Consider the following 19,051-nt stretch of genomic DNA (forward strand, 5'->3'; position numbering starts at 1 on the left):
TTTGAATAAATTTACTTCTAAAACTAACTTTATTGCACATTATTTTCATCGCATTTGTATGCCAATTAATTTGACAGATTTATTTTTCTACTGGATATAGACAATACAGAAATTCTCATTCCAAGTAGAATTCTCTGTGTGATCGATATTTGTGACCTACGATGTTTTAAGTCGAGAGGTCGTGACGTAGACTGCCAGTTGTCACGTGTTATTCTTGAGACTGTTGTCTCGCAGGCAAACATTTGGTGTACACCGCTGTTAAATGCCGGTCTTTAAAAGATTGTAAAGTCGCATTTAATTACAGCAATGCGGAAATTTTGTTACGGTTTAGGTTAATAATCATTCTTTATTTTGATTTGTGCTAAAGAGGTCTGTATCTCTTCATTGGGAGCTATATCAACGTATGGTGAGTTAATTATTTCGTTTGTAAACACAGGAATGTACTAACTCTAACATAGACTATAATTAATCTGAATAATTTATAATTATTTTTAATGTAAATTACAAGCTTTTGTATCGAAGTGGTCGCATATTAGATATTATTTAGGTCCTTAACTTTACAATACGTTGCCCAGTTGCGTTCGTTTATGTCAGAGCTAGTACCGACAAGTTAAACCTATGTACTGTGACTGGTCTATATTTGTTGTCGATAATATTTATCCCGTGCGTCCAGAGTTCAAAAACGACATACTAGATTAAAATTGGGAATCTTGTTTCAAAGTTAGAGTAAAGGTTCTTACAATGCGGGGCACACGTTTCTCGAAATAGGCGCCTTTGGTGAATCCGCGTTGGACGAACTTAATTTTGTAACAGAGTAATGAGTACACGGGATCATTGCAGTAGGAAGTGAAAGTAAATAAACAAGACAATCATAAATATATTTAATAATATTTATTTATGATCAAAGTTCGTAATATAATAAAGTTTTATCGGAAAGTTAAGCGTTAGAATCAAATATCAAAAAAAAACGTTAGACCCAGATACACGCCCACATAATCCTTCTTCTTCGTGACGCGGTTTATAAAAAGGGGCCACGCACTTTTACCTTGCCCTGTTTTACAGCAAAGTTACACGAAACCTGCGGTTGGCCTGAGCGACTCGTATTTTATATAGTGAAAGAGTTACGAACTAATAAATCTCTGTGTGCAGATTTTCGTGTCTTGCTTGGGAAAACCGCACATTCACATTGTCGCCAATTTGATTCCATTAGCTTAATATACTTTATTTACTTTATAAAACTTTATTTCCATGGCCTTCATAGGACTGGTCACCCGCCCAAGGAGTACTACCGAATATCTGAACGGATTCATAACTTCAGAAGTATTTTTTTAATTGGAACAGACCGTAACGCTAAATGCAGAAAAGAATTGTTATGTTTCAAAATTCGATGCCGTACCTGAAATTATTCAGATTCTTGAAACTTAACTAAAGTTGAAAGATACTGCTCTGTGGTACGGTCTTGGATGCTGATTCATTTAACTGGAAGTATGCAGGTACAAAGAATAATAAATCAACACTGTTCTATACAGCTTCCCTGTACAGAATATATCGGGATGTTGATAATGCTTTTGACTTGTTCCTAGGGAGTTCCGAGATCAAACCGTAGCTTGGTCAAATATTCTTCTGATCTTCATATATATTTCAAGGTGAAACGTGTGTCTCCTACTCACATCTCCAGAATCGTCATTTATAGTCACAGTAACAATTTCCGTGAGGCAATAAATAATCTCAGCGGTTGATACAGAGTATTAAGGCTAAATTCTTTTATATTTAAGGAAGTATTTTAAAGCAAATGTAACATAAGCGAGGTTTTAGGTTCTTGCGGCAGTGAGTACACAAGATAGATAACCTCAGTTGGAACTGAACTCTGGTCTTCAGTGAACACATTACGTTAATCTCACTCGGTAAGATAGTTCTCACATATTAGGCACCTCTGACGCTGCTGGAATCTTTCACTAACGACACTCCGTCCTATAACATCACGATAGGTTTGTAATGCAAATTAGCTATGTGAGCATCGATTTGGCGTGTTTTGACAATTAGTTGCGTAAGTTTAATATTCAGCACGACAGTGACTGGCAGCGTGCCCATTGTATTCTTACCTGTAGTTGCTACTTCATGAATGACAATGTCCACATCGCTCAAGCGTCTTGCAGAATGAATGAGATGACGGATTAGTTCGGCTTCAAGTTAACTTGTAAAGGACTACACTTTGGATGGCTTGTAAAGATAAATGCTTACCGATTTATTTAAAAGCATTTAAAACTCACATTTTTGCATCTATTATGCGTTCTTTGCACAAAGTGAACGCGTGTGTAGGAGGTAATGTCCGTATTCATTGTCATAGTATTTCAGCTCCATAACTGTTTCGAATGGATTATCGGTGAAACTTAGTTAGCTTGTCGAAACTAAACGTTCTCAGATGCATCTCGCTTTGGTTCGGATCGATCCATAGACAATCAATGACAAAACTATTCTAGCTCTGAAAATATTTCAGAAATAGCTGCTGCCTCGGAGGCAAGGTTTGTCTTAGGTACAGGGAAGTAAATACCCTGCAAAATGGCGAATAAATTGAATAACAATAATACTAAAATAAGTTAATAATCTCCGATAATATAATCCGAAGATTCGATCCGGACAACACAAAAGCAAGTCGAGACTGTTGAGTTTAACTCAAAATTTACAACTCGTCAGAAGTTTTACGTTTCCACGTCGGCGAAGAAGTCGACTGTGGTTTGTGACCTAGTGTAAACTTCTAATCGTCACACCTCATACTACCAGAGTAGACATCCAAGACTCAGATTCCGGAATATTCTTTTTCATTATATTTCCATTTCCGTTTCGGCCTTGTATGTAGACTACTGCGTTCGAAGAGACAGTCCCATTAAATTACTCTGCGCAGTATGTTTTTTCAGTCAAACTACATGACTAGTCCACCATAAGGTTCCTTCTTAAAAAGTCCTGGGAATCCTAATAAAAGGATATAATTCATGAAATCCCAAGCTGTGTATTTCCTTTAAACAGCGCTTACTTCGTGTTTCTTAGGAGCAAATACTTTCCCTGTTATCGAATATCTGCACTGTAATCTGTGATCTGCCCTCAGAATTATAGAACACACATCTTTGTACAACATTGGGTGCATTAACTTGTTATGTAAATTTTAGTTATTTGTAAACTAGACAGTATTATGTAAATTTGTAAAACTATGGAAAGAAGTCAAGTATGATAAGCAGTTTCCCCACATATATTTTGGTTATATACATGTAAATATTCATCTCAACTATTAGATTATACTAGGCTAAATACATTAAAATAAACGTGTGCGGAATAATGAAATATCCTGGAGGAGTACTGAATACAAATTAAAATTAGTGCAACTTGAAGCACGTGCACTGTCACACACTTAAATCAGTTTCAATTATTCAGCTATTGTTTACAATTCCGCGTGCATTTCTGTCATAAATGCGAGTTCATTCTTTCTTAAAACGGATGTCATACAGACGGCCTTGGAACGACACTGGCCCTTTTTACTGGAATAGAGGGGAAGAGGGGTAGTGGATTTGCATTTGAATTTGAAGGACGCGCGATGGTTGGACACTCCAACGAGGGCGAGAAGACGAACGGACTGCCAACATGACAGTCAGATGAGGGAGGCGAAGCCCGTGGTGTCATTAGGCGCATGTCAAATGAAACCGTGGCTCCACTCAGGGTATAAACACGTTGGCAAGTTTTTACACCCAATAACGACACGATTTTTTTAACCGAAATAAATTACTTCCGTGAATTATTGACCGATTGTAGGTCCAATGCATTTTGCCGACAGATATGTGAATAAGTTAGTAAAAAATAAAAAAAGAACAGTAAAAACCCGCAGAACAAAATGATTGCTTCAAGCCCAAAAATTTAAGGCTTAGGTGCAGTCACCTGTTCTTAAATTACCCGTTGTTTTGGCTGTTTATTTAAAATAAAACTTACAATACCGATCTATTCTTTATTTGTTAAAGCATTATGTACGTGGACTTAGCTATAATGCCGTGTGCCGCAATAATAATTTCAATGCAAAATCACATACGAATATGTTAATGAAGTATGTTACTAATTACACATTTAATTTATTAAAACATCGACATTCCCTTCTAAAATCAACCACGTTCTGAATTTTTATTTAAAGTAGGAAGGCCGATATCCTGAAGATTGTTTGGTTTCGTAGTGAGAAATTATTATTCCCTGGCACACAGAAATTATTAAAAATGTTTTTTCTTGTATCATCGCAGTATTAGGAAACTGACCGGAATCGTAAAGTTGCGTTGTTATAAATTTCGGTGATAATGAGATTAATATCAGCGTAAAGACTTCAGTTTTTATGAACCGTGTATTGGAAGTGAGTGTATTGTACTCGTATAAATGAAACTGAAGTGGCTTTTAAGTGGTAGCACGTGCAAGATTCAAGGAATTACATTGATGATGTCACTTCCTTCAAGATTATAACAAGTGAATTGTACGAGTTCTTTCAGACCAACCACATTAATCTTTACAATGGAGCCGTGTGGTTTTATTTGAGGTACTGACTCGATTATTAAATAAGTTATAAGACAAACTCGTTACTTTTCCCGTACTATTAAGTTCTCCGCCCATTAATAAGGCAACAAAACTGGAGCATTAAAAGTTTTAAAACTTTATTTTGAAAAAAAAAATGGGACGAAATCCTAAAGTGTACAGGAATATTTAGTTTTAATATTAACGTTTAGTTCGTTTTAGAAAAAGGCTTAATGTGAAACCAGATTCGAAAGACATAATAGTCCACCCCATTAAATAAAGTATGTAGCATCTAGTGGGGGGTGCTGTGAAATCTACCGCAACTTCAAAGCGATATGTCATTTTGGTTGGGGAGCTACATCAGGATGACCTCCAGAAGGTCTGAGAAATTGACAGTAACACATGCCAAACATATCAGTGCGAAACGCACACAGTCACATCAAGCGAAGGAAAGATATTGCTAGTGAGAGGGAAAGAAGAGTAGGAGTTTTTGGAAAGGGTGTTCTGACAAGGGCTTACCGATTTCAATGAATGGTAGGGTAATACAGCAATGCGTGCTTCGTCTGCTTTCTCAATGACGTCTCTGCCTTGTTTAGTCATTCTATTCCGCGTCAGTTACGCTACCCAACCTGCGTTTGATTTGGAAATAAATATGTGGTTATGAATGAGGAATTAAGAGTTATGTGACAGGAAGCGGTCATTGACTACAAGTTTTATAATCCCAATATTCTTCTGGAGAATTCATGAAAATCGCAGAAGATCCTAGTCAGAAAAGCCGGTCCGGACCAAGGTTTGAACCTCAGACTTCTCGAATATAAAGCGGGACTACTAACCGGTGTCATATTTGAAGTCTGAGACTTGAATTATGTAAGTTCTGCATACCGCATTAGGCCTGTTTGCTGAGAAACTGAATAAACCCAAGATAAATTTCAGCCGGTCTCTTTAACATTGAACATATGTGGAGTTTTGAAACTCTCAGATTATGCGTTTCAGTATCTGGGAAAATAATAATGGCACTGGTAATTTGATACGAAACGTAAACGTTTAAAGTATTTCGAACGAAATCATTTATATAATTATGATTATTTTGTAATTTTAATTAACAGAATCAACTTCAGTATTTAAGGTGATGTTAAAATGTTTTAGGTTAACTGTCAGAAGATTAACATCTACGACAGTTTCATATCAAGACCACAGTTCGACGCGGTGAATGCGACGAGTGATATTTATGATCATCCCATTCGTTTACTTCATCTTGAATAAAATGTAACAAGAAAACCTGGTCTCTAACACGGGGTTAAGCATAATACCCTTAGGATCCCTATATCCCGCAGCTCCGTTGTTCATATATATGTACAGATCACGGAAGAAATACAAATTTTTCCCACATTCCCTCACCAATTTTGCGTTTCCTGCAATGTGCAAAGCTGAAACATGTACGAGATAGTTGCCAACTCGAGAGCTGTGTTCACAATAGACTGCATTGCGTTTTGTGGCAATGATGAAGCACTGCAGGTTATGCTGGCCGCCGTGAGAACCTGAAATCTCACTATTTTTATGTTAAATAAGGTGCATGATCAACTATCAAAACACTTACCCCTTATTTTGTAGTCGGCAAGAGAGAAATTCTTATTCTATATGGAAGGAGACTGATGTAGATTTACTTGTCTTAATATATTTCTATTTGTTTTGGTTTCTGGGAGAAATTCACAGAATAGTCTTAAACATTAAATGTCGGTCGTGTTTCGTACTAGATACCGTCCGCTATTCATTCCACCATTCAACCACTATCGTCAAAACTGTTCCATTTATGACATGGCTTGTGACGTCGTATGGTTGTGCATTGAGGAGACGCGTTCTCTCGAAACGATTGTAACCACCTAGAGCGCCACAGTGCGTCATAACCCACAAAGACACAAGCGATACAGTCCTAATACAAGAGAGTTTGTTAGAAAATGGCTGCTGTGCAAATTATGGCTAATTGCTAATTACTGGCTAATTATGCACAATCTAAGCAAGTAACAACATAAATGACAAAGTCCATGGAGCAGAGTAAATAGTACGCTCATATAGTCCTCGCCTTTCATGGAAGCCGAAGGTCCATTACCGTATCCGTAAAATCCTGTCCTGAGCCAGATGAATCCAATTCACGCCTTCCAACACTATCTGTGTGAATTCAGCTTTATAGCAATATCGTTCCTGTACTAGAAGCGCTCACGTCTAGTAAATTATCTCGAAAATGAAACTGTCAGTCACCGCTGAGAGATGGCAGCACACAATGGGCTTTGAGGGGGCAAGGAATAGGAAATGGCGCTGAGGTTTTAGAGAATGGCTGTGAAAAAGGAAGGTCCAAAACTGTGAAATGCAGGGAAAAGTAAAGGTTCTTTTCTGCAGAAGGAAATTCAGCATGGCACGTATAGGCCTAGTGAAGAATCTCTAGTGAATCTAGAATGAAATGAGATGCGGATTCGATGCTACGCGGGAAGGGGGGAACCACGGATACGTGATAGAACAGAAAACGGTCGTTGAGCATCGCTGAAGTTCGATCTGTGAATAGCACGACGTTGTTGCATGGAATCTCTCTTCATCTCCGCATCCGAAGAACTTTAATCTTAAATTTCATTGTGGCGTTTTAAGACACATGGCTTGGGAAGATATTCGCTATCCTAAATATGACCTCTTTTATGTAGCTTCCATCTTATTGTTAGTTTTGTTAGACTTGTTGAATATTAAAATTTAAACTATGGTGTGGTGTCACCATGAGTGACACGTGCAGTGTAATGAAGCACGTACAGCACGTATTGTTTAATAGACGTAGGTCTACGCTTTTGATTCGAAAACATTCCAGAGAAATAAAATAGACAGCTGACAATACCACTCTACGTCGTATGATTTGAGGTTTTCACAGCGGTGAGTATGAAGATTTCTGTCTTCTGGGTTGTTGCGCTGTGTAGTCTGGTTGATGTTTACCAACGTTTCTGAAGTCATACTGCCTCGCGATCGCCCTGATGACGGAGGCAGTATGACCTCTGAAACGTTAGTAAACATCGACCAGAATCGTACTTCACTTGTCTGTTTTGCTTGCCGTCATGTTCATTGTAGATGTAACACTGATGTCTTCTAAGTCAGCTGTTCGAATTTCTGTAAACATATAGGCCAAATGAAAACTTTATCTTCTTTCTGAAAAGCAATTGGAAAAAGAATTATAGTTACTTTTTTATTTACATCAGTTTGACGTAACAAGAGATTTATAACCCACATGAATATTAATTATAAAATTATACATAATTTAAAAACGTTTATAGAATATAAAAATTGTATGTTGACGTCTGAAAGGCAAACCTATAAAACGACAGAAATAAAATGATACTGTAGTGCATCTTATTAATCTCTTCCAATTCATGATAATTCTAACGCATAATAATATGGAAAGCTTTACAAAAATATAATTTTATGTTAACATATATTTATTTATCACAATGTTCTGTGGGAGTTTCTAGGATAAGGAATAGAAAGTCGGTAGTGATAATTAGATTTTCCTAATTAATGAATTTCATCAAACAAATTAAGCATTTAAAATTAAACTTTCGATGTATGCTTCGGCTTGCTAGGTTTATTTTTTGGGACTTTTAGATTGCCTTTGATTCTGTGAACGTACTGCAAGTAATTACATATCTGTTTGTCGGACTGTGATTACTACTAACTACGTATGTGAGTCATATGGTTAACATAGTTTAAACAGGCAAGCAAGCATTTGAGGTGTGGAAGAGATTTCAACTCTAATCAGTGACTGAGGCCACTAAATTTATCCACCACATAGCCTAAATGATGATCAACGTATGTAGACAGACCACAAAGCAAATATATAGGTACAATTTTTGACTGTTATAAGGAAGATTTTGACTATAGCTGTGGATTATTGAACAGTTCTTAAAATACGGCATTCTTCAGTGTTTTGAAACCTGGAATCCTAAGTAAAGAATCACAAATATTTTTAAGTTATTCAGGCCACGTCGTAGAAACTTTCCAATATGGAGGTCCGAAGGCATAGTCCATAATTTTGGGAGGAAGGGGTAGAGGGACATGTTTCGATGAACGAACGCACGCACGTATGTACAGTGAGTTGAGCCTGAACTGAGCTGGGCTCAAAGCCATCCAATCAATAACAAGCTGCTCCTACATCACAAGCCTTGGAATTTCAAACCCCGGAGAGAGGGAGACGGATGGAGAACACCGAACACAGAAGGGAAGGAATCCCCCCTAAAAAAAAATCTGTGGAAGCCATGCCTACTCTGAGAGTCGCCCCTAAAATCTCCGGAATTTGGTGTTCCGGAACTTCAATATATATCCACCGAGCGAGTAAGGACCTCGGATGAATATAGCAATGCGTTCGTAACTCTAATTGAAAAGAGGGGAGTTTGCTGCTTGGGGGCGAGGAGATCCGCCCTCAGGGTGGTTTTGGATACTGTTTGTCTGACAACCTTCGTGTAAGGAACACGTTTAAGAAACGAATAACGGTGGATGGGTGTTCATTTGATTCTCTGCCATATTAATTTTAAACTACCATTTTACAGCACAAAGTGTATGAACTGGACGCATATAAGAGAGGTCCTGCTAATCCGTTCATAGTTTCGCATGACATCTTTCAAAGTATAGAACGGATTCTGAGCCCCCTGAAACCATGGACTGACCAGTTCATGAATGAAAACATATGACTGTCTCAGTATTTCGTTAAAAACTTAAGAACTGTAATCATCTAATATGGAGCACTAGTTTGTATCACTCAGTCTTTCAAAATGCTCGTATTAATCTCATTCGCAAGAGCCCTAATTAAAATTAAAATTTCATGTTACAGCTTCACTTTAATGAAAGACAATCTCGCCGCCATCTTTGAATAGAGTAATATTAATGCACGTACCTTCACTTTCTCCATCTCTCTTCACGTTCAACTCGTGTAGTTGTCAGTCAGACCTTAACTTTTCCTGTAAGCTCATAACTGACGTAATGAAATCGCCCATTTGCAGAACTAATAAAACCTTCTAACTGTACAAATTTTACTGCGTATGGATATTACATTTAAAACCCCTACTTTCGTGATGACAGCTATAAAGGGACTGAATTCTTGTGAAGTCTCGACGTTATTTTGAAAGACAGCAGTTGGCTGTTGGAATGTGTCAGACTCTGAGACGGTGAGTGACAGTTTGTATCGGAGTTCTCACAGATTTGATCAAAATGGCAATGGCTTGGGCTGAGTTATTGAGTTTTTCAAACGACCATCAAAATGAATAAAATCGGATACAAAACATTCCCAAGTGTTCTACGCAACGAAATAGAATGTCACACTACATGCAGACTAGCAATTAATGCTATCTTAATAAATATTGGTTACGTAAGATTTGAGGTTTCCACAGCGGTGAGTATGAAGATTTCTGTCTTCTGGGTTGTTGCGCTGTGTAGTCTGGTCGATGTTAACCAACGTTTCAGAGGTCATACTGCCTCCACCATCAGGGCGGTGAAGATTTCTGTATTCTGGGTTGTTGCGCTGTGTAGTCTGGTAGATGTTTACCAAAGTTTCAGAGGTCATACTACCTCCGTCATCAGGGCGATGAGTATGAAGATTTCTGTCTTCTGGGTTGTTGCGCTGTGTAGTCTGATCGATGTTAACCAACGTTTCAGAGGTAATACTGCCTCCACCATCAGGGCGGTGAAGATTTCTGTCTTCTGGGTTGTTGCGCTGTGTAGTCTGGTCGATGTTTACCAACGTTTCAGAGGTCATACTATCTCCGTCATCAGGGCGATGAGTATGAAGATTTCTGTCTTCTGGGTTGTTGCGCTGTGTAGTCTGGTCGATGTTTACCAACGTTTCAGAGGTCATACTACCTCCGTCATCAGGGCGATGAGTATGAAGATTTCTGTCTTCTGGGTTGTTGCGCTGTGTAGTCTGGTCGATGTTAACCAACGTTTCCGAGGTCATACTGCCTCCATCATCAAGGCGAATCATCTGAAACGTTGGTAAACATCTACCATACTACACAGCGCAACAACTCAGAAGACAGAAATCTTCAATATTAGTTACGTTTAATTCTTCATCCCAATTGTAATTCGTTTCACTCCAGTGCTTGGTTAACGAAGAAAACATATTCCAATTAATTTTATCCCACTATTCGACATTAGGACTTTTCTATTTACCGCCAGGACCAGACTCATTCTTCAATGGACACCAAAAGTAAAACAGAGTGACTGTGAAAATAATTGCTCAATTTCATTTAGCTGTAAAGTTTAGTACGGGTGGAGTTTCGTCTCTATGTCCCTATACGCGTTTACAGCGTGGTGCTTGGACACAGCGTAATTCCACCGTTCTTATTTATACGTCTGAATCTTGCCTATTATTCCTCCTGTCTCAGAGAGAAGAATGTGCTTCGTATTCCGGAGGTCACGTGTTCATTTTTCTCGTCAGTTTTGCCAGCCAAACGCCGGACAGTGCCATAAATTAGGCCACATCCTTGTAAATATATTTTTTTAATTACCCTGTCAATAGACTCCGTACAGACTGAATTTCTGACACCGTTCTTTAAAAAAAACTACGAAAGATGTAGGAATTTGGAACAGCAGCAGTAGGTGAATGTTTTGGTCTTAGAAGAGTGGAACAGCTGTAGAACAGAAAGCATTGCGCAAGGTTAGAGCGCTCGATTTATTAATATTGAAACATCGTGCTGAAGGTAAAATGTTATTATGAAGAACTTACTTAAAACTTCATTATATATCAGCCAGTATTCAAGAACCAAAAGAAAAAGAAATGAATGTAGGGTTTATGAAGGAAATTATTCTTTTCTTACTGCCAATCGGATAATTCTTTTTTTTTTACGGAAATGAGAAAGACGAGGGATAAGAAATGGGTTGTGTGAGTAATGACACAGAAACTTGGAATATCTTGAGGGTTAGAGGGTGGCAAGCGGATTGTGTGTGAGGGCGGGGGTGGTAGGAACCACTCGTGACATAATTAGTAAACCTTGTCAGAAGAGAGAAAGGAGAATTTATTTTCATCCCACCCTCAATCCACCTTTTCCACCACTGCCACCCTTCTGCTGTGCTAGAAGAAAAACTCTATGTGCGATTTGGAAGCTGTCAAGACCAGAGACGTCCATTTCTTTCCTCCCTCTCGCCCTTACGTATTCTTTCTTTAATTCCTCTTTTTTATCAGCTGGCGCAGCTCTCATTCTGACGTGGCCTGAAACTTCTTTCTGTCGTCATTCCGCCGCCACCAGTATCAGTTCCTTCATATTTCCAGTTACTCTACGACTTGAATGCCTCATTTCCCTAATAACTTTGCTATCGTGCATTGTACCAATTTCGTAAATGTATTTGCTCTGACTAATGAGGCGACACAGTCGCGTGGTCTCTAATATCTTGTTCTAACAATATCATAATTAATGTTAATTTTGTTTTATTATTTCATTGGAAAAGTATGAGCGATGTTATGTAACATAAATGTTCTTGTTTTATAACACACACAATTCCTAAATCCCCAGTATCAAATTCTGAATACTTTTTGCACAAATTACGTAAATAATTTGACAGAGAAATATATTGTTGCATCTATACCTTAGTAACACTTCTGAGATAACGAGATGTGAAACATGGTTGGAAAGGTAAATTCCGCCCTGGAATATGCAAAATTTCCACATGTACTCCTTTAATCTTGACATTCTGAATGACCTTTACTATATACACACATATATCCTTGTTTATAAATGTTGACTTACGAACAGTTTTCATTCATAATTTATAGGAGTATGTTGAGCTTCTATCTGTATACCGTATTTAAAGTACCTAAAGTAATGTTTAATTAACATCACTGACTGAAAGTCAAAGTAAATTTCGCATCGTCGCCATATTTTTGTTTTATATTTGACGTTACCCAATAAAAGTTTATAAAATGATCTATGATCCCACATAAGTTTAGGACCATATATTAAGTGGCGCTAGTGGCACTCCCACTTCATAATTTCGCTCCGCCACCACTTTGCTATTACCAGTTATAGAGAATTAAGAGTTACGAGCTTTAGGGTAGCATCCACTGGCATAATGTCCATACCAAGTTTCATCAAAATCCGTCCATTTATTCTCAAGTTGACAGTCACGGTCTGTCGTGTGCGTTCATTTTATGAGCATTGTTGAAGAGAACGTTCTCTCCTATCAAATGTCATATACGATTTGGGAGGACGTAGATGTTTCTTAATGGTTCCTTATTTTACAATTATTTGTGGGTCTATAGAAATATATTCTGACTTTTCTTTTATCTCTGAGTATTCAAATTTAGAGCTGTGTTCCGATACTTTGTAAACTCTTTTATATTTCTTATAATATATCTGGTTTTCAAAATAAAGGACATAATTATTCTTTCTATATACAAGTGATTTATGATTCATGACCCTGATGACCGAGGCAGTAAACCCCTCTGTCGGTCATTATCTATCAAACTACGCGGTGCTGAAATCTTCAAACTCGTCGTCGTGAGAACCACAAATTGTACATGATGGCCCAAATTGTTCCATTCTGTTTTTTTGTCTTAGGTTCGAGCGTTGGTTGGTGTATCGCCTTATGTAATCGTGTATGTATACCTATGTTTTCTTTAATAGTACTGGTGTATATTAACAGAAAATATTTGGATTTCATCCTAAAAGGAATAGTTTTAATGAGTTTTAAAGATGGCTGTGTTTGATAAATAAGAAAATTGTTTGGAAGGACGCGGAGGAGTTCTATTTGAAGAGAATATCCCGACGTTAGTTTGGACAAATTGAGGAAAATTGCGAAGGGCTTCAGTTAGGACAGCCGGCATCACGATGGGGAGTATAAAGACGGCTGTCTTCTGGAATGTTGCGCCGAGTCTTCTGGTAGAAGTTTATCAGGACTCAATGCCCTGATGATGGGGGCAGAAAGTATATATGAAACGTCGGTAAACTTATATCAGACTGCACGGCGCAAAGTCCCAGAAGACCTTAGACTACAGACATCTACAGGAGGAAATTTATATTTATGCGATGAGAATCCTGTTGGTCACGTACCGAGCTGTGGCTTGCTAGGGCACCGGTGATATCCTCTGGCTACGAAGAACACGAACATTTTGATTCACTTCTCCCGCGGAACAACTGCACAACGGGGCATCAGCGTTCTCTCACAACCGCTGCAATCTGATTTGAATAAAGTCATTAGCAGCTGTAATGACATTCGCATCAACCCCGTTGTATTTCCTTATTTTCTACTCGGGGAACACAGTTCGCCATTTATTTCTTTTCGTAATGGCTTCGTCGCTTTTTGACTAAAGTGAGACGATAATAAAAAGAAGGGGTGTGACTAGTATTAAAAAAGTTAAAAAGAAAAGCGGGGGAGGGCTTGAGATAAGTTTTCACTTGTTAATTTCCGGAGTGTTCGTAATTACTAGGCTGGATGTCCGGAAACACTGTGGAGGAAGACGAGAGGGGAAAGAATTGATAGATCTCAAGAAATCGAAAACGCGAATTCCAGTGCAAGAAATGCATAACTGTAGTTTGAATATCATAAGATCTGTTTCAGAAATTTGCTAGGTGCAGTAGTGACAAATATTTAGATTTTTATTCGGGAGGTACAAAGACCGAATCCCAGCCGTGAGAACGTAAAATATCACCTAAATTGTCTCTTGTATAGAGCACTTTTATTCTAAATGTATTTTGTAAGGTTAGGGTGAACAAAACCTTTTAGAAGTGTGAACTATTCTAGAAGGTATGTCTCTGAGTGGTCTGTTAAAAATTATAGTTTAGTAACAAAATAAACCATCCTGCAGTAATCGTGTTTCCGACATCAACCGGATAATGTAAATATTCAGTCGGACCAAATCAATCAGAAATATTCATTTTTTTACGTGCAATATTTACAAACAGATTTAAATTAGATCTAACAAATACTTTTTTATGTCCACATTACCCCTTATTCTTTTCTGCAAGATATCTGGTAGACATACACAAGTAACATGATAAAATGAGTAGCGTTCTAATGGTGTTAATTACTCTTTGTGCATTTCATATTCGTTGTCAAAATTTTGGCAATTTTTTACATTATATTAAATTCCTAGTTGATTAAGGAAACTTGATACGCATGACAGAAGCAATTAGAAAAGAAAATACAGCACAGCACACCTTTATAAGCTAGTGGAAACTAAGAATTCCACCGGAGTTTACATGTCTAATTCTGTGCATCACTCACAGAGCATATTTATGTTTTAATTATTTTTCAGAATAGAGCAGAAATATTCCTAAGGCCGTTAATAGCCTACTTAACATAGTAACGTCTATGCTGTGTATGTTATTTGAACTAATAACCGCGATTTTAAATGGGAATTAGAATTTTCCCCCATTAAGGGTTAAAAGCAGATTTTATTAGCTGCAGAAATACTCCTACAGACAGTGGAGACCTGCGGTTTTAAAACTCGGAAGTCCCTGTTTCTTCCTTTGTTTGCTGAAAGCATTAACTTAACTTTCTTCCCCAAAGTTACCTTTAACTCAAGTTATGACCTTGATGCTATTACTTTGTCACGCCTTGTGTTGCGCGGGGTCAGCTCGCCCGTCCATCACGATTCTGTCCATGATCTTTGTCGATCTGACCTCTTCTCCTGTCGAAGGTCAGCGATGATTACCCCACGTTTTCAGAATTAGGGATAAGTATTTATTCAAAATAGTTCTGCAAATCATTGTTGAATAAAGATCATACATCACTTCAAATGCTTTCTCTCTTATGCATCACACTCTTGCATTAATAATGCACAGAGTTATCTGACATTAGCGCCATAGTGCAGACTTTTTCGTGGAAAGGTAACAGTTGTTTTGCTGGCAAAAGAGGCTCCTTATATTAAGTTCGACAATTCATTAAGCTCACTGAGTTTACAGCGTTCCCTCTCCTGAACCATAAAAGTTATAGATCTACACGAAGTGCCGATTTAGTGCAATATTAATTATTAAATCCATTAAAACGTTAAATTTTGAGTTTCTAAAAATTATCAGGGCACAACACTGAAAAGATACATGGTGATACTAAGCAGATATTCGATGTTAATGCATATAGTGAAGCGTGGTTAATTATAGTATTATATTGATATTATTAAAGTGTTAGTCAAGAGACATGAATCTGTTCATAAAGCAGAAAACGTACGTAAAAGAGTTTTGTATAGTGGCAATAGGCCTCTAGATTTTATTTTAATATAATACATTTTAGTATAATGCGATTTAAATAATTCTGTATAACAGTAAAGTGGAATTACGTTTAAATGGGAATGTGCCTTAGATTTATTTAAATAATAGAGAGAACACACAGGAAGGTTTTAATTAAATTTTAATTTTAATTCTTATAATAACTGTACGTATCTAACAGTATTGTAAAAGAGATTATGTAGAAAGAGGGAACATATTTGAGGCCTATGGGAACAAGAAACAGTAAAAATATCATTGATAATTTTCCATTTGGCCTAAACTCATTTGTATGCATAAACTGAGGTTGTGATGAAGTTCCGATAGAAGTTATAATAAATAATACTGAAAAGTACGGAAGTAAATTTAAATAAGAATTTTTAATTCCACCTCAAACTTCATCTTTATCCTAAGTGCCATTGAAGCAATTTAAATTCCACTACAGTAAGTTTGAAACGAACAAAAAATTATCTTATGTATAATAATATTATAACGCAAAAAGTTTCTCGTAAAGGGTGAAAAATAAAGTCGGAACGGGATGTAATGAAGATTAAATAAAAGACGAAATTACTGATGAGCGAAAATGGGAAGAGAGAAACTGAGTTAATGCGCGTTGCCAAGACCTCGATAAATCTCACGGTACGGAGACTAAAGAGAACCGATAGACAGATGGATTGGATTGGTTCGAGAAATCAAGTCTGTTGGTTGCTTGCTCCATCCAATAATTAACTTTCCAGTCGAGCGAGTCTGCTGTATAGAGCTCATGTGCCATCGTTACAGTCTGAGATCCAAGCACGCCAATGGGTTCACATGAATAACAACAGGACGTAAACAAGAGTAATACCGAAAAGGAATCATTTCGGTTATTTTATCGGTGATCTGTGGGGAGTCAGGCATGTCAGTTACCAAACTCATTAAATAATTATGAAAAACTGTACTTAACTTAAAGGAAGAAGTGTTAGGACCGCAGAGTTTTAAGAAACTATCATTCTAAATCTTTCAACACAATCTTGAAGAAATACCAGAATATTATCACTGTATAACTGTAGTTTCTTCAACGGCATTATTATTTGCTAAATGTTTTATTCTATCATTTATTTAAGACATAAATTAAACATTTTATAAATGTAAGTTAAGGCAGTGAAACGAAAATATTATGGTTCGGACAAATAACTACAACTATGTTATTCGTAGGCCTACGTAGTAATCCAGAATAGAATGTTTTTCTTTGTCTGTATCGAGGGTAGTCAAATATGGAGAATAATTGTGTAACGTACGAAATCAATATGTGAAGATTCCAATCCTGTAACAGATTTCAGTTAATTATAAAAGCACACGTACTTTAATAATTACATAAAACCGTAATTTCGGTAATTATTTTGATATAATCCATATCATAAGATGGTGATGTTTCTTTACTATATTTAATTTTTATTTTACGTTCTGTAACATAAGCTTACCTTTTATAGACGTGTTCCTCTATAAATATGCCGTTATATAATAACACAACACGAAAATGTATGCAATGAACATCTCGTACTATGAATTGAACTCACTGTACAAACGTTCTATACATTTAAATACAATTTTGTATTTCAGATTGCATGAGCCATAATTTAGGATCGTAGATTTGAATTGGTAGAATTTTAAACTCAAAACACTGACGTTTCAAAGTAAATTTTTCAGAAATATAGCTAACCTAAACTATAGTTTACTTTCATGTTTAATAAGGTACGTAGTAGCAGTATTGATTAATTTTTGCAATGCCAGTGCAACTCGGGTTTACAGCTTACCACTTACCAACATCATCTATTTATTTTATTTTTGTTGTATTTAACGACGCTCTTCGTAGACTATAGTGCCGAATCATAGGACACTTAATGAGTAATTAATTGGGAAGGATACGTAAGGATACAATCGTAATTTATTTTGAGGTACGGTCCCGACATTTGTCTGAAAGGAGTGAGAAAAACCATGAAAAACACAGCCATGGTGTATGTACCAAGTAAGATACAAATATTAGTTAGTTGCAACGTGTTATTCATGCACAACACATATTCATGTTATAAGAGAGAAATTATAGGCCTACATTTCTTATTTTGCCCAAATATTTATTCAGTTTTATAGTTGCTTCTCTTTTTCGAAAGAAAACTCAGTTTGTAGTTGCTGCTATATGTAAACCTATACAAAACAAAACTGTCATGTCGTGTACGATTCTTACCTTCATGTTACGTCGAGAATCAGCGAAGCTCGATCATCTTGTTTTGTAACATATCGCTTTCAACGTTCCGTCTTGTGTGTGCAACATTATTCATTCTCATGCAGTAATTTTGAAGTTAAAAGCGATAAATTTTAGCCCAGTAGGAAATGTAATAAACCTTCCAATTATCTTTCAAATGTGAAGTTTTATTTGGTTGTTACACTCTTTTTTATTACTTTCTGTGCAACAGCGAAATCTTGTCTAATTCATCAAACTATTTTATCGTAATCACAGACCACCATTCTGCCTACATATAATACCTTTTCTTTTTTATTCCTTGTTGCTTTCTTTAAACTTCTTTAACCCTTTGTTTTTTCATCGGATTCCCTGAATAATTAACCAATCAGAGGCTCTGTGAGTGATGTGGGAAGGAGCGCAGGTCGCGAAGCACGCACGGGGGGTGAGACAGTAGGGGGGAGAGAAGAAATATGGTGGGCAAGGAGCCATAGATAGAACCAGGCCGTTCTTACACTGTAGAGGTAAGCGGAAGACATTTCTAATATGGCGGAGACATATGCAGCTCTCACAATCAATATTTTTAGATTCGGTCCGGAACGATGTAAGTTTTCGGAAGAATTGTGGCTCACACACAATTATTACCCTTACGTATTTTATTTAATTTTGTAAATGATGACAACCTTTCATATATCCACCCGGATACACTTGCCTTTAGGGTTCCTTTACTAATGTTTTCAGATGATGTAATCACCGGACTTTAAGCTTGAAGTGAAACATAGATCATTCAGTTAAGACAGGTTACTTTGGGATACGACCCTACAATTTTGTCCGTCGTCTCTATATTCCGACTCATACATACATACCAGACGACACTGCACAACCCTTCAGAAGACAACCAGCATTCTTTACCTCGAGAACCTGAAACCTCAAAGACCTTTGTTAACGAGAACATATTGAAATATTGAAAATGCTTACTTTTGTATGATTTGAGGTTTTCACAGCGTTGAGTATGAAGATTTCTGTCTTCTGGGTTGTCATCGTCCTGATGACAGAGGCAGTATGACCTCTGAAACGTTGGTAA

General features: G+C 37.1%; 1 long non-coding RNA gene across 1 annotated transcript in view; it reads left to right on the forward strand.

Annotated features, from left to right (window-relative positions):
- Nucleotides 1–211: 211 nt before the first annotated feature.
- LOC110827316 (uncharacterized) overlaps nt 212–19,051 on the forward strand; it is a 70,430-nt gene continuing 51,590 nt past the window's right edge. Inside the window, exon 1 of the long non-coding RNA XR_015535124.1 lies at nt 212–406. This is a non-coding gene — a long non-coding RNA (uncharacterized LOC110827316). The remainder of the gene's footprint in view (nt 407–19,051) is intronic.

This window comes from Zootermopsis nevadensis, unplaced genomic scaffold, assembly GCF_977971745.1.
Source record: "Zootermopsis nevadensis isolate Lab colony 2312 unplaced genomic scaffold, Znev_1.0 Znev_ptg000013l, whole genome shotgun sequence".
Lineage (NCBI taxonomy): Eukaryota > Metazoa > Arthropoda > Insecta > Blattodea > Termopsidae > Zootermopsis > Zootermopsis nevadensis.